The sequence below is a fragment of the Tenrec ecaudatus genome, chromosome 13 (assembly GCF_050624435.1).
Source record: "Tenrec ecaudatus isolate mTenEca1 chromosome 13, mTenEca1.hap1, whole genome shotgun sequence".
Lineage (NCBI taxonomy): Eukaryota > Metazoa > Chordata > Mammalia > Afrosoricida > Tenrecidae > Tenrec > Tenrec ecaudatus.
In genome coordinates this window covers 80,091,302-80,103,456 of record NC_134542.1, presented here as the reverse complement: position 1 = coordinate 80,103,456, position 12,155 = coordinate 80,091,302, and the positions used below count along the sequence as shown (strand labels likewise).

At 41.9% G+C, this 12,155-nt stretch overlaps 1 protein-coding gene across 9 annotated transcripts in view; it reads right to left on the bottom strand.

Moving 5' to 3' along the window:
- BAZ2B (bromodomain adjacent to zinc finger domain 2B) overlaps positions 1-12,155 on the bottom strand; it is a 388,953-nt gene that overhangs the window by 282,753 nt on the left and 94,045 nt on the right. For all 9 annotated transcript variants that reach the window (XM_075529673.1, XM_075529679.1, XM_075529678.1 and 6 more), the window contains one exon: positions 10,846-11,210. The gene's annotated coding sequence lies outside the window, so the exon portion shown is untranslated. The remainder of the gene's footprint in view (positions 1-10,845; positions 11,211-12,155) is intronic.

The following is a 12,155-nucleotide window of genomic DNA, read 5'->3' as shown; positions in this document are numbered from 1 at the left end:
CCTAAGTTTGCAGTTAGCAGCCCAGCACCTAACCCACAGTGCCACCAGGGCACTTTTAAAAAGCATATAGGTTTCATATTTTCCTACTAAACACCCTGAATCGTTTCCAGTTATTAATCAAGAATGTTGTCCTCATTCCTGCCCTCGCTTTAATGGTCAATGTATTGGACCAATCAGTGTTGCCTAATATGGAGTGTTTAGGCATAATATTACTAAACAGAGAAGCAGATAAATTACATTTTGCCTATACTCACAGGTACTAGAATGATTCTCTGCTCACTCATCAGATGCTAAGTTTACAAATACATGCACTAATATGCACATGTAACATTTAGTTGGCAGCTGCTGGACTTCAGCTACAATATCTTAAATGATAAATAGCAAAAACGTAAGAGCTTTTTAATATGGTGCAAAAAGTTACCTATTTCACATAAGTTACCTTTTTAAAAATCACCGCTGTAAAGGTCAAATGTAAGGAACTGTGTCATATGGCATCACTGAAAGAAGGTGAACTTCTGATCACATTCCATTTAGCTTCTTGTAGTATGCTTTCCTCAGTCTCTCACATCGTACTAGAAATGACCTAGACACGTGAGCTGCTCCTTTGGGAACCTGTGAGCAGGCTCGCTGGAGGCGGGTAAGAAGCCCTGGTGGGGGGGTGGGTTCTGAGTTGGGCTGCGACTGGGCAACAGCAGCTTCTCGGAAACACACAGGGGCAGGTCTGCTCTGACCTCCAAGGGTCGCCAAGAGTTAGAATGCACATGATGGCAGCGAGGTTACTCTTCCTTTGGTTCCTTGCTGTTGACGATGAGAAGGTAATAGAAGAGAACTGTTACATAACTGACCAAGATCCCTTACCTGTTCCCTATCCTAAGCCGCTGTCTATGTTTACATTGCCCTTCCTTCCCTAACACATCAACTTCAAACTCCCAGGGTCAGATAAGAGTTCCTGACACCACAAACGGTTGAGAATAGCAATGAGGACGCAAAGGAGTTTAATGCTAGAATACCTCACTATCGGAAAAATCTAGCTACTACTCGAAAGGTGCCAACTGATTAATACTTCCCCTCACCACTACCTTTACTTTTAACATTTGAATGCCTTCCTAGAGGGCATCATTTTGGTTGTGTGGTCACTGACCACCCTTACAGGGTACTTCCTGGAGCTCGGCAGTAACCCAGCGATTGGACCTTTGTCAGTGACCGTGACAGTCCAGACCCTACTTCTCAGCGCATCGCACTCACTCACTTCCAATTAGTGGATTCTATAGGGCAGGTGAGAAATCCCCATGACTTTGGGCATCTGGACAGATGTAGATAGCCTATCTTTCTCCAGCACAGAGTTTGGTGATTTTGAACTGCTGACCTTGCTGTTAGCAGCCCCATTTGTCACCACTACATCAAACAGGGCCCTCACATCCCATAACCAGGGAGGCACAAGTTTCAGGTTGTTCTCTGAAACATATATATAATGTGAAATATATAACATATATTATAGTTTAAATGTCTATATATTTATATTTTATAACATATATTCTATGTCTACATTTTAAGGATTTTGCTGCTTCTTACGGCACTGCAATGCTTTATGTTATAATAAGCCTTTTCCTGAGGAAAGGAAGGAGTGGGCTTAACAACACTATCATTGTAAACACCCGAAAAGATAGTAGGACTTCTCTCTAACCTCCAGACACCCCATGGCCTTCTAGTTCCACTTCCCCCTGTAGTCTACCATCAGACTCGCCATGGCAGAAAGGGTGATGTACGAATGTTTTAAGTTTCCTTCTGACAAAAAAATGTTCCTCGCAATGTTGGTAATAAAGAGACCGCACAGATCCCGCTTCCATCACTTTATGCAGCAATAATGGAATAAGGAGAAGGCCGGGCAGCTGGCGCCCTATTCCTTTAGCCATTCAGGTTTGTCCTTGGCCAAGGCATTATGTAAAAGATGATTCTATTTGTGTTTGAGTTGTTTTTTTCAATCTTCCTATTTCACACTCTCTATTTTTAGGGTAAGTTGCATTTTCAGATCTCAGTACTATTGCTGTTACAAGGCTGTGGGTTTTGTTGCTGCTTTTGGTCCTTACGGATATACTTACGGACAGTGCAGCCCCTCTGGCCCTTTCCCAGTCATCTAAAAGAAATGTTTTCTTTAGTTAGAGTCTTCATACTCCCTTGGAGGAAAAAGGCTGCTTCTCTGCACAAATTGAGAAAAGGGGCACAAAAGGAATGTCCCCTCTGATTTTGGCTCAATGTTTTTAAACTACTGCATTAAGGCTCAAGAAAACCCTTTCTTTCAATAAGCACACAAGAACAGAACCAAGGAGAAAGGAGAGGGCTGTCTGTCGTAATGGGAAACAAAAGAGACAGACAAAAAAGTCGCAGGCAAACCAAATTGATCTGGAATTTACAATGAAATGCTACAAAAATTGAGAACTAACTACAGGACAGTTGTGGAATGGAAGAGCAGAAAAGGACACAGGATAATTAAGAAAGTGTCCTCATATAACATGACCTCGGATAAGAGCAAGCTGACTGTATATATAAAGTTATGATCCTATGCAATTCAAAACTAAAACACCTGTCCTTTAATAACCTTTGAATTTATTATTTAGAAAAAAATACAACCTACTATCAGCTAGATTAAATTTGGCCATATATTCTGTTATATTACCAACAGATCCAGTCATTTGTGAAGCCAAGAAAGAGTAAAATGCACTCTTAGGACTAGTAGTCAACCTTGAAGTGCTGAGAGCTACTTCATCATCGAGTGTGGGGACAGACACAGGCATGCACACGTGCGCTTCACACGATGCTGTTTGGAAAGCTCAGGATAATCACATCACTGAGAGCACTCAGGTAGCCACACCTACTTTCATATACAAAAATCCCTGTGTGTCTTACCGCCCAAACCCGCTGTCCTGTAGAGATTCGGAAATCATACTGAATCTATAGAAGGCGTCGCACTGCCCAATAGGGTTGTCGAGGCTCGAAGTCTCCATGAAAGCAGACGGTCTCATCTTTCTCCCAAGAAACAGCTGAACGCTTCCGAAGACCAACCGGTTAGCCAGGAGGTGTGCATTTTAATCACTGCCCCACCAGGACTCCTGTCATAATTCTTGTCAAGACAAAAACCAAATTCATTGCCAAGTTTATTCCAACTCACTGAGACTTTACAGGTCAGGGGAGAACTCCCCCTGTGGGTTTCTGAGGCTACCTTGTTATGGGGGCAGAAAGCCTGGGGTATATAAAATCACATTTAACCTTTTCTCCTTCCACTCTTCTCACTGAAAGCTTGAGCTAGCGAGGTTTTCTCCTTTTCCCCTCCCCATCAACTACTGGCAACGACCTAAGAAATGGTATGATGATTTATAAGATAGTAGGTGTGACCCAGGATGCAGAAGAGCCTCTCATTAGCGTCCTTCTAAAAATAAAGACAGGTTTCATAGCTTTAGGATGATGAACATTATTCTAATTCAATGATAAAATCCTATTTCCCTTTCCCTCCTCACGTGCACCACTCAAAAGCTAAAAGTACTACCACTATTTGTCTATGTATTACATTGCTTTACAGGTTAATTAGTTACAATCAATTGTTTATGTTATTCTTTACGATGGTCTGCAACTAAATACTATTTTCAACCACAGATTGCTTCTAAGAACAAAACCATAAAAGATATCCCCAAGAATTATGATGGCTGTGTGAATACAAGGTAAGGCTATTGTTTTTGCTTTGCTTTTTGGCAAACTATGCCAAACATAAATACACTCCTAGGATGAGTGAGTTATCATTGACTCTTTACACTTGGGTCCTCCAAAACATCTTCATTTTATTCCGCACTTACTTTATTCAAAATTGAGACTGCTCGATGTTGCACACACTGCTTAAACGAAGCCCTGCTGGAGCAGCAGTGACCAGAGTTTAAATGCAGGTCGATCAATAATAATCATGGACTATAGACACACATGGACGTGCGTCTATATATCCACCAAGCACAGGCTCCATGTGTGAGTGGAATGGTTTATAATAGCTTGCAAATGACTATGTGCTTGCTGTAACCAGCTGTTCTTAAATTATGAATATGCATCCAATTCATGTTAAAGCCAAATCCCAGCACTATTTCTACAGAGAAATCCCAGTAGCTTTGCTTGTTCTACATGTTAGTTCTGTTAAGGCTACAAATAGCAGTAAGCTTCTGGACAAATAGGACCAAACTATTGGCATTGCATGCACTCGGTCCATTATCACAGCCGGAGATGTCAATCATCGGTCCATTCCTATAACAGCTCAGGCAATACGACAATGATCTTGTGGGGAGCAGGGATCAAAATCTCTGCGGCATTCTCAAAAGTCCTTCTGGCTACCTAATGCTCTCTGACTCCAGCCAATCAGATTGTCGTCATACCTGACCTACTACAAGGCTTGCATCAAGCTTCAAACATTTAAACACATCAATCATAAAAACAAAGACAGGACATGGAATTATACAGCATTAACCTCCAGGGTTTGCATACAAAGACCTTAGGTTTATTTATGTCCCAGCGAGTTAGGAGCTTCAGCACACCGTTCTTTACACCAAACTGACTGCCAATTTGATGCACCCCTCTGCCCTCAGCGGGAGTGCAGCGTCTCTGATTAATGAGCGCATGCCTGTGGACGAGTGTTAAGAAGGAAAACACAAGAAAAACACACACTCAGGCCTGCACATAGCCCAAGTAGCAGTACAATAATCACCTCCACACTAGCTGCTGCTGTTTGCTGCCACGCACAGGCACGTGCTCACAGACAGCACTAGCAGAGGGCCTCCTCTAATTATCTTAGGATTCTGCCCCTAATAGTGACAACGCTCACTTGAACGAAAGGCACGCACATCAAAAGTGCAAGTCAACATTTTTGTAAGTTACATGAAATTATCTTATTAGTATTATTTTCATTTTCTAAACTTGAAAGCCTCATCTTATACAATGTTTATATAAGCGCAGTAAAAGCTGCATTTTCAGTCTTGCATACAATCTATTAAGAAGTTCAATGTTAACTTACACAAATCTGAATTATTATATATTTTTAACTTAATCTTTATTATTGCTTCTCACAAAATCCACTGGCATTCAAATACATTTGAATGCCGTGTAATTTAAATTTCCTGCCTTCAGGAAAGATGTTGCCAACATTGTGTAACCCACACGCAATTGTATATAAACCGAATATTATTTGTTAATAAGATCAAAGTTGAAGACTGCGAAGAGAAAAACTTCGGAATGGCCTTATGAAACTCTTTATGGCTCTGTACAGAATTACTTTCTTTTAAGAAACCTGCTGCCTAGAAGATGGAATAAGCTTGAGTCTTTTAAGTCATTTATACTTAATATTTTACATACTTTGTATACAGAAAATCCCAAGGTTAAAAACTTCCAGCACCAGACTTATGAGCTTCTGACTTCCCAACAAATCCTATCTGGCCCTGGAGTGTGTCATAATTTGCCTTCCCTTTGAAATGAACTAACCTGCGCTCACCTCGAGCTCTTCAACGCTATCACCTTCACCTGCTACACGTGCAGCTTTTGAATCACTGAAAAGGCTTCCTTCCTGCCTTTTCCTACACTAAAATTTACTGTCATCAAGCCAATTCCGACTCAAGGTGACTCTGTAAGAACAAAACTGTGGATTGCTGAGGCTAAAAATATTTACAAGAGAAGAAATTCTCATCTTTTTCCTCGGAGGCAACACTTGGTGGTTCCACACTGCTGACCTTGAGGTTAGCAGCCCAGTTTGTAAGCCACTCTGCCACCAGGGCTGCTTACCTCTAACATAGGCAAACCTGTTCTGACTTCCCTAGGGCACATTTAAACTAGAGGCACACCTTCAAAACCTGGCAACTGCACTAAATGACTCTCTGCTTTGGCACAAATGTGTAAGCCACTTCTTAAAAATGGAATCAGAGTCTCTGGGAATAGTGAGTCTGATTTTGTTTCTGTTTTCATTCATTTTCTAAAATATTGTATGTCTGTTATTTAAACGCGGCTGAGCTCAAATTGACCTGCATATATATAAATCTTAGCTTTAGCCTGACCAATGTGAGTGGCTTCAGAAAAGTCATGGATAAAATGAATTGAAAGATAATGGGCATTTTTCCACAAACTTTTTGAAGCCATTTTATATGACCTATTTTGTGTCGCCATGAATTTATGATTTCAAGAAGTTCTAATTCTAGACTCATTCAAAGGGAGATCATAAGCATTTAAAATCTGCTTGTATTGGGTAGAAAGTCCTGTGAGAATTAAACTTTTTAACAAACTAAATGCCCTAATCATAAATTTCACATTTTGAACATTTTTTATAAAGGAAAGCTATTTTACTTGAAATTTTATAAACCTTATAATCCTTTCAAGAATTGATTAAATGTTCAATGCACTTTAAGATTTTGAAATTAAATATCAATACTTAGGACAAGAAGAGAGCTCAACACAGTGATAAACTACCACCTTATATGTTTAAATCTGATCTTAAGAATTTCTTACACATTTTTTACTGCTCTTTTCTGTTAATATATTCTTTTTTCCTCCATCCCCTTTTCCTCTCTCCCTCCAAAGCACCATGCAAATAATTTGAAAAATAGGAAACCCTTAGGCACCAATGGGATGATGTGACATCATTTTGGTACCAAGATTTGCTAGTTGGAGCTAAAAGGGGTACTAAAAGTTATTAAAATAAATATATCATTTCGATTTTTAAGCCATTAAATTATTATTATGAAATAATTTCAAACTTTGTGTGAATCTTGACATCCTTATAGAGGAAAATGAAAATTAAACAAAACTGTCTATTTACTCAGCAATTTTTTGTCTCCTCTGGTTGTTAAGAAAATAAGTAACTCTGTAACAAAAATTTAAAGAAATATTTAACCAAAATATTAGGCAGTATTTATTTATTTTAGTATTTATTAATGAAAGCAATTTTTTAAATCTCATGGTATAAAAGACTTAATTTTATATCTTCCAAAACATCTTAAAATAACTATGTAATTTAATTAATCCCACAGGAAATCAAGGATATTAAAAATCATTAAACCTTGATGATATAATTTCACCAGGGGTCAAAATCAACCTATTACTTTGTGATAAACTATATTTCTTCTTTCTGTAGTTCTTCCCCAAACTCAGGAACTACAACTTAAAATACCTTTCTGTGGGAAATTTTTAAACCTAAAATAATCAAATTCTAGTATGCACTTTCACTGATTCAAGAAGTTAAGACAGAAAAATGGGAACTTTCTTGCAACTGGGGTATTCTACATCTTGTATAGTAACACAAAAGTAGCAACAAAGACATGAACAATTGCAGTTCAAGCTGGGAGTGACTGTTCTGTTTCAATTCAGTGACACCACTAATGGCTTCTTAGCAGCTCCATGAAATCAACCAGCTGTCAAGTTGATGCATCAGAAGGAACAGTCATGCACTCCCATAAGAAAAAGCAACACATCAGGATGTTTGGCAAAACATCTGCTCCTTTACACTGCAGTTCTATAATAAACATGCAAACAAAGAAATGGAAGAAAGGGCAACAGAATTAAAATTCCAAGGTTTCTATTACGGTCTTATATGCATTTTAAATAGAAGGCTTATAAAAATAAAAACAAATTCCTGTCAAGTTGAATAGTTTGTTATTCCATTTTCTTTGGAAAAGCTAAATATAATTAAATACCCGAATTCTTCTAGAAAGACAAAAACCACATAAAAATCTTTACATTTAAAAAAGCATACAACTATGTAGTCATCAAGTAAAATCATTATCATAAGTGCAAGACTCAAAATTTAGAATTAAATTATATCCTTTCATCATTTTATATGTATTTAGTAAATGATGCCAATAGTACTCTAATAAATGAATTTCCAAGAATATTCTATAATATTTTTAACATTTGAGTGCATAAATGTTGCTATAACTCAACAGATGTGAGATGTGTAAGAGTAAAGATACTATTCTCTGTATTTCAAAAGGTGTTCCTACTTCTACTTTTCCCCAAGCCACTGTATGGAATGCAATAATATTAGGTTCTTGTAAATAACTTCCTGTTTTTAAAGCAATATATTTCCTTAAAAAATAAAAAGGAAGGGAAAAAAAAGACATCACCCTAGGCTTAAAATAATTTTGCATTCAACCACCCAACTCAGACATGAAAGATCTTACCTTTTTCCTATCTCAAACATACACGTACTTTAACATTGTCTAAATTATTGATTATGCAGCACTGTGACAATAACATGGAGAGTGTTTACAATAGGTGTGAGACATCAAATGTACTTAACTACCATTTTCTTAAACTGCTTATCCTCTGTTGCATGCCATTTATAATCTGCCAAATCTTCTAGTCCTTTGTTGCATGTATAATTTAGAACCATCTGCTCTATGTGCTTTTAACTATTTAAACATTTTTCACCTACCTACAATTCACATAAATGACAGACATTCAATTCAGTCAACCTTTCTATACAGCATTTTACATAAAGCAAATTCCTGGATAAACAGCAGATACCACCAAAGGCTGCACTAACAGATAAAACAGGCAGCACGCACAGCCTAAGTTGTTATGTGGTAGACGACCTTTTCAATGCATGCAGATCTGTTTCTATTAGCTTTTTTGAGCTAATTGTAGTCAATGTTTTTCCTCAACCCCGAAGACAAAGAGAATGCAAATTAAATACAGACAGTTTCATGTCCTTGTTAGAAGAGATGTAAATATGCTGACTGAAAATGACTACAGAAGGAATTCCACTTTTCCATTCAATTTACATCGGCTCTTATTTATATACTAGTCAGTGTAGCATTAAGTTTGGTCATGTGACCACTCCAACTTTTGTGAGGTGGAAAACTATTTTAGGAAAGCAAGTTCAAAGAATACGATGTGTTTATCTTTTAATAAAGACCAACAGGAAACATCCAGCCGTATGCTGTAAAATGTCTTTTAAAATCAAGGTATTTTGAACTCCCTTTTCAGTACCAGCTACATTTGTCAAGGTTTGCATTTTGTATCTCCTACCACACTTTAAGAGTATCTACCTTCAGCTTCTCTCAATAATTAACCATTTAAACAAAGTCAGTTGTGTATTTTGAACATGTAAACTGTTTTTAGGAAAACAGAACATTGAATAACAAAATGGGAGCCAGACACTGTAAACCACATACACATAAAACTGAACAAAGCTGAATAAAGGGGAAAAAAAACAGGGAAAAGTGGGGCAAAAAGCAAGGGAGCATGCTGTATTTGAAACGCTTTTTAATGTAGTAAGAAGTGAGGCAAATATCAACTTCGACTATAGAACTTTACACCATTTTTGGCACATAATTTTCCACCTGTTACTAGAACAAATCATTCCGTGTATGAGGGCTCATTCTGAAGAGAGAATGTAAATAAGCAGCACAATTTATCGCAAACCTGTAGGTCACAAAACCATTCAAAATCGGGAAATAATCATTTTAATTTTTTTTCTGGTTACTGGAGAAAATGTTCCTGTAAACTTTACATGACGTCACTGGCCCCCTTCTCGTTCCTTAAACTTTGAGTCTTCTTATGCAGACACACTTTTTGCCTTTACCAAGGCGTCTCTCTCGCCCTCAAAGAAAAAGAGGAGGAAGAAGGAGAGAGAGACTTGGGAATAAAGATTGCCCAAGATGGCGAAACGCTTGTTGTTTAGAGGACAGGGGGAAAAATGGAGGATATTGTAATATACACAAAGGGATACATTTCGACGACTCGGCCGAGGCTGCAGCTGCTCCCCTTGACAAGGAAGGCACACAAAGGCACACTCGGAGGGCGCGCGGCGCGGGCCAGCGCTGCCCCCCAGCACGCGCTCGCTCCCGGTCCCACTCCCGGGGCGCGGGCGCTGCCTCGGGGAGGGCAGCCACAATGGGAGGCCGGGAGGGCGGCCACCAGATCCGCCGGGAGCGCCGCGTCGGGGGCCGGCGGCTGCTCCCGACCGAGGAGTGCGGGGCGGGCAGGCGCAGACGTGACAGTGGGGAGCCCCGCTCCCCGGGCTCTGCGGACGGAGGCGCAGACCCCAGGTATCCGCGCCGCGCGGCTCCCGGCCCACCTGGCCGCCCCACCTGGCCCGGCGGCCGGCGCGGCGGGGCTCGGGGGGCGCGCGGGGGACCGCGGCGCAGCCCGGCCGCCGCAGGGGAGGGGAGGGGCAGGAGGAGGAGGAGGACCGGGTGGGTGGGATGGGGTGCGTGGGGAAACTGCCCCGGCGGGGCGGGGGACGCAGGGCAGGAACCGCGGCCGCTCTGGTGCCAACCGAGGCTTTTCGGGAAGCGAAACACTTGGCGTCGCCCGGCGCGCTCGAGGCCGAGCAGGCGGCAGCAGGGCCCGCGGAGCCCCGGGGCGGCACAAAGGCGGCGGCGGCCGTAGCACGCACGCACCCCCCGGCCGGGCCAAGCCAGCCGAGCCGGACCGGGCGAAGGCACGGCGGCCACGCCGCCACCAGCCGGGGAGCCACGGGCAGCCCACTAGCCCGAAGTCCCGCACGGGCAGCTAGGAATAAAGTTTACCTTCTCCCGAGACCGCACCCCCCTCCCTCCCACCCAGGACCGCACCCCTCGGCGCCCTCCTCCCCCAAACTCCAGCCGGGACCCTGAGAACCGCCCCGCCAGCGGCAGCACAACAAAGGGGCCGGCGGCCGGCGCGGGCAAACAGCGGCGCCGGGCAGGCAGGCAGGCAGGAGCGCGGCTCGGCTCGGCTCGGCTCGCCCGGGCGCCGGGGCTCCTCCCCGGGCGGCTTCCCCGGCTGCTACCGCACCGGGGGCTCCCTCCGCCCCCGCACTCCGCACGCCCCGCGGGGTTCCGAACTCACCTCTACTTTCGAATGGAGAGTTGCGGTGGATGGGGTTTGTGCCTCCCCCGGATGGGCGCGGGTTACGACCTGGGGCTTTGGGAAACCCTGCCACCTCCTTATTTCTCGGCTTCGTGCTGTAGGCAAAGTCGGAGGCGAGTTGGAGTGGAGGCGATTTTGTGCCTGGGAACGCCTTTGCCTCGCTCCTGCTCCGTCTTCCGCCTCTCTCTCTCTGATTAGTTCCTATCCAGCAGCAGATTGAAGCAGGAGATGATTCTTTCTCAAGGTTTGTTCAGCAGCTTCACTTCTAGGCGAAGGCTTCATGAACCAAGTGACGTCAACCAACAAGGCTTCTCTCGCTCTCCTCTCTCTAACAATGAAAGTTGCTGTTAACAAGGGGAAAAAGAGAGAGAATTGTTTATACCATTGCAGTTCCAATAATAAATGACCTATTAGCTCCTAAAGGAGCCAAGGGAGGGGGTTGCTTCTTCCTTCCAAGAACACTGGAGCTCTGAGTGTGCACCGTTCATTTCCCCAGGAAAAAGTTAAGAAACTTAAATGTTTTGTTGTGCTTTTTAAAGGAAGCGAGGGCAGAACACGGGATTGAAAACTTAATTTTTCTTTTTGTAGTTAAACTGGAGACGATGGAGGTTAGCCTACCTTCACCAAAACTTTTGTGCCCATAAAGGCAGAATTTAGTGGAAGTCGACGAGCCAAACTAAATTAAAATGCCGAGAATTCGTGAATATGAAGAACTCGAAAGTAAAATTATACAGGACGCAACATGGTCCCGGCATAAAACGCTACTTCTGCCTTTACAATCTACAGCCTAATTAAACTGGCTGTGATGTTTATGAACTGGGTTAAAATGGGGAAAAAAATTTCATAACACAAGTCGTTTAAAACTAGTTTTAAAATTACATGTAAAAACGATGAAAATAACTCTGGGTAGTTTTTTCTAATTTGTGAGAATTTTAAAATTTGTATAGGAATTGAACATTTTTTAAAACCAAGTTTAAGACTAGTTCATTGCCCTATCTTTAAACGACACACGCGGTATGCTATTTGCTTATCCCCAGAACCTCTTCCAACTAACTTCCCTCCAGTTCCCTTCTCCCGCAACCAATCAAGTTAAACGCATGACACACTACATAACATCCCATCCCTCCTGCTTCCCATCCCCCAGAGTAGCTTCCTTAAAAAAAATTTTTTTTTAAGTTAAAAAGATTTCACTTTGGGCACACTTTTATCACCCAAAATGATAGTAGCCTTAAGAATTTCGTGGAGGTCAGGCTTCTTCCCTGGAACACATTAAACTCTCAAAGTTTATA